The following is a 5,056-nucleotide window of genomic DNA, read 5'->3' as shown; positions in this document are numbered from 1 at the left end:
CACCAATGTCCATGAAAGTCTTGGAAGAGAACATAGAAAGGCCAATGAAATGTAACATTTTCTGGAATGGTGAGTTTGGATTTGAAGTGAAGCAAGGATCAAGTGCAAGTGAAGTGAAGTATCTGGTGGACATCAACAAGCAAACATGCACCTGCAGAGCTTGGATATTAAAAGGCATACCATGTGCTCATGCAGTTGCTGCCCTGTATTATAAAATATGGAGCCTTTAAACTATATTTATCACTGGTACAGTAATACACACTTACATGAAAACATACAGTTAGTTTCTTCAGCTTGTCTTGGGTATGAATATGTGGCCAGAGTCATAAAACCCAACTGTTATACCACCTCATGTCAAGAAGATGCCAGGAAGGCCAAAGAAGGTTAGAAGAAAAGAGTCAGGTGAAAGTAAGACAGGAAAATTGTCCAAAAGTGAAGTGGAAATGACATGTAGCAATTGTCATAACAAGGGTCATAATAAGAGGGGATGTCATAAAGCTGTTGGGAGTAATATTGTTGCTACTTCAGAAGGTTTTGTGCCTGCAAGTGTTGGTAGTTCAAAGCCACCAAAGAAAAGTACTGGAAGAGGAAAGGGTAGGCCAAAAGGTTTTAAAGAAAGGTGAAGTTCTTTCCTTTAATGTCTTCTTTCTCTTTTTTAAATGATTACCAGATTCTTACTTTTGATTGGTTGATGTAGGATATTGGTACTAGAATTGATGTAACAATACAATATAAGAATCCAAGGATGGCTGGGATGGGAGTTTTACACACTCAAAACGGTTTCAAAATTCAAAATGTAAGTCTAACACAACCTCTCATATTTAGGCGAATTCATTGTCTGATTTTCTGTTGGATTTTGGCAGCCTAGAATGTCATCTACAAACTTTAAGAATATGAGGTCTTCAGCAGAAGTAATTGGAGATCTAGGCCATCAACCAATATGAGGTGTTAAATGGAAAGGTAAAAAAGTTATGCCATCAAGGAAGCTTCAACAATTGAGAGACAAGAAACTCATTCAAACAAAGTCTAAGGCTGCTAAGTTGCACCACTGCAAATCAACCTAATTGATGAAGATATTGTTTTGTTGATTACTGTATTGCAATAGACTGTATTATGGTAAAATTTTAAGCAACTGTAGACTGCAATTTTGTATATTGATAAGGATTTTTAGGTAGCTATAGACTGCATTTTGCATTTTGTTATATTTGGTGTCTGTTTTGCTGCTGCTACAATGACAACAAACAGCTGTTTTGTTAACTCATTTTGTGACTTTTATTATGTTTGTTTCTTTTAGATCAATAAGACCAAATATGTGTTTCAATACAGTTTATGCAGCTGTCATATTAAGTCTTTTGTGTATCTATTGTTGATTACCAAGTTGTGAAGATTATGCAGTTTACTTCACAATGTAAAAATAACGCTTCTTTAGAAACAACAATTGATAAGCAACAACTACATACAAATTGAGATGAGAAAACTACAAAATATTGAGATGACAAAACTACAAAAGGCTTACATTTAAATGAAAGGTCCATTGCAAACATATAAAATAAAAACTACAAGAAACAACAACATACATATTGAGATGACAAAACTAGATTCACAATGGCAACCTCATTACATCTTCTTTCAATGACATTCCTGGATACCTACAAGCATCAAGTATAATACACATCGCCAATATAATGAACCAAAGTAAATTTTCCCTAGCCTTTGACTTAGCCAATTTACTCTTCCACTTCTTTTCCTTCTCTTTCATCTTCTCCATATTAACTTGCAATTTCACCAATTGAGTCTCAATCTTCTTCATCTTGTCCCCTTTTATGGTGTTTTCAACCTTTAAACTTGTCCTTGGCTTGGCAAGATTATTAAAGCCTTCTAATGCATTCTCAAGTTCACCCATTTTGTCAAGCTATTTTGGAATAACAAATTTGGACCTAGGATCAATTTCGAAATCCTTCCAAACCCAAAAATCACAAGATCGTGGACCCTAAGATGAATAACAAAAGAAAATTAATCAATGATAATTTTTCACAACTCAATTATTGAAAGAATTTTTACTATCATTTACCCTATAGTATGGACAAATCCAATATCTTTTTCCTGGGTTCCTAGGGGTCCAAGCTATTGACAAAGGCAGCACATAGCCATGGTTGCATCGAATTTCTCCACTTGACTCATTTTTTTCCTCTTCCGTGCAAAGTCTTGTCAAATTCAATCCTTTTGAAGGCATTGCAACAACTGCAACACAAACGGACAATATCATAGTTAGATAATTTGCATTTGCTTTCAAAGATGAGATAATTGGATTTTAGGAGAAAAACATAACAATAATAAAAGAAAGAAATTAGGGTTCTTAAGAAGGAGAAAGATTAACCTTTGCCTTCAAAGATTAAAACTTCAAAGGTCAATTTGATGGAATTTTGGCAGAAATTAGAAGAAGAAGAAATTAGGGTTCTTCAATTGGGTTTGGTAAAATATTGGGGAAGAGGGGATTTTACCGTTGGTTGGGTGTTATATTAATGTTAAACATTTATTTTTTCCTTTTTTAGGTGTTTTCAACGATTAAAAGAGAGTAAGACCACGCTCAATTCGGTTGTCTAAGATGCGCGGCTGGCCAGGCCTTAGGAGGGAGTAAATAAATACAATTCTTTAAACAATAGTGATGTGTTAAAAAACTCGTAAAGTTTAGGTGTGTAAATGACTTTCCAGGACAAGTATTTTTTTTTTTTTTTGGCAATCCGCTAGGCAAGCGCCTAGGGCTAGGTTTTTATTAATAAAAGAAAAGAAAAATACAACAATTAGGAAAAGTACAAATAAGGGGGACAATAGCACCGGTATTGTTACCCATATACCTTGGCTATATAATCACTCCTCTGCGCCTCACATTTCCTTATGATGGCAGCCTCATGTAGAGGATTCATGGTGTAGCTGCCGGCAAAGTCTCACGAGGGCATATAATCTCATAGCCATGTGGATATTATTCCAAAGGCATAGGACCAAGGCAACTCAAACCGGGCTAAACCTTACCTTACTAATCCTATTGAGGCAAAGAAAAGGCCTCGCCTATTAACAAGCATGTAAAAAATAAGAACTTGAACGGACCAAATATTCAATGATCATCACATAGTTTATAACATACTCTGTGATGATATTACAAATGATAATACTTATAAAATGATAAAATAGAATGTAGTAGGAATTAAATTCTTGTCCCTTCTTGTCCATGCTCGCAACTTCTTCAAGTTGTACCTCTTTGTCGTCTTCATCAACCCACTTCAAAATGTATTGAAAAAACATCATTTCTTTTTTGAACGGTTGGACCTTGTGGATGTAGTTGGGGCAGCCTGCTTTTGTTTGGCAACTCTCATTGGAAGTCGTATAACATTTAAAAATTCACTAACCTTGTCGTCCCAACTATTTTTCCTTATATGAGTCTTCTTACCTTTGCCGCTATGCATAGGTGATAAATCTCCTTTTCTTGCTGCCTCTGCCCGGAATGTACTTAAGAGTTCATCTTCCTCTCCCTCTTCATATATATCTCTTCCCAGCTTTACTAAATTTGGCACATCTTGAAATGTACCCTGTGCCATCAAGGCATCTCCATCTTGTATCTTTGCCAGTGTTGCCTTTTTTTGTTGTAATTCAATATCTTGCATTTTTTTCCTGCTTTTATTCACACGACCAGTGCTAAACGCAGTAGGTATTAAAGAATTTACATGTTTGAAATTTACCATTGCATCCAGTAGTTTTCTGTCCTCCGAGCTAATAAATGGCACCTTTAAAATCTGCTACTGCTGTCCAGTTTTTGGCTTTAAAATTTCTGCATCTGGAGAGCTTGCGATTTGTTGTTGCTTTCCATGATTTGATGTTGTTGCTGCATATTGATCCACCACGCAAATAGCAGCTGAAGTGTTCGCAAAAATCTTCTGTTGTCCAGTCGATTTTGCTCCAAAATTGTCTGCATTCAACTGTTGCTGCCCCGGTTTCTCAATTTTCGTTTTTGACTATTTTGATTGAGCTGCCGTTCATTACTTGTAGCTGAAATTACTTCATTTGGACTGCCTACCAATTGGTGCTGATGTCGAGGGGTTGTCCTTGTTGTTGCATATTGTTCATTGTCACTCCTAAGAGCTGGAGTGTTATTAAAAAACTGTTGCTGCCCAGTGATTGAAACCACATCTGTTCTGCTTTTTGCACCATGCTGCTGAATATTTTTAGGAACAAAAACGTGAGACTTCGCATTGAGCTTGCTACTTGAGTTCAATTTTGATGAGTTGCCAATTTTTGGCAATGCAGGTGAGCCAACTGAACGCAACTCCTCATCTCCACTACATTGCTCACCTTCATCTGTCGACTCCCCCGCAAAATCAACACCCCAAGCTTCATCATCATCATCCTCTCGTTGGTGCTGCCAAAGTTTGAATTTAATTGTCATCTCCCTAACATTTGCCTTAATAAATTCATTATTGTTTCTAGTTGACAACATTAACTGACCAGGATCCCCACCATACTTTCCAAAAGACTCCAAAGATTGTGATGGTACTTCAAAAACGGAAGAGTTCAAAGTGACCAAAGGTTATTTAACCATATTAGCATTCATCATCATCGCAATTTGAGCATCTTTAATGATTTGTTCCAAGTGAGGGCTTGACAATTGCAGTGTAGGAATATTCGAACTGTGTGCCTTACCCATTAGTTCATCCACCTGGTTTTTCATTGACTCAATTGGCCGAACAGTCACTTTGTCGGCTAATTTCGTACTGTCTTTGCCTTCTCTTTCAATGTTGGTGAAAAGAAATAGTTGCTTGTCCATCCCATCCTCTTTTGGAATTGTTGAATCTAGGTGTTCATCCTCCATACCTGCCAGTGCGTCAAAAATATTTGGGCTGGTCACCAGGTTAGAATCATTTGGTTGAAAACTTGCTGCTTTTTGTCTTGGTGATACCACCTGTTTCGTAGGTGATTTTCTTGCTGAAACCACGTTCCAAACCCCCTCTTTTGGATTTGTATTATTGCCCTTACCTGCACCAACTAATTTACCAGTGTTCACCTC

This window comes from Nicotiana sylvestris, chromosome 4 (assembly GCF_000393655.2).
Source record: "Nicotiana sylvestris chromosome 4, ASM39365v2, whole genome shotgun sequence".
In the NCBI taxonomy this organism is placed as follows: Eukaryota; Viridiplantae; Streptophyta; class Magnoliopsida; order Solanales; family Solanaceae; genus Nicotiana; species Nicotiana sylvestris.
Note: the sequence above shows the minus strand (reverse complement) of the source record.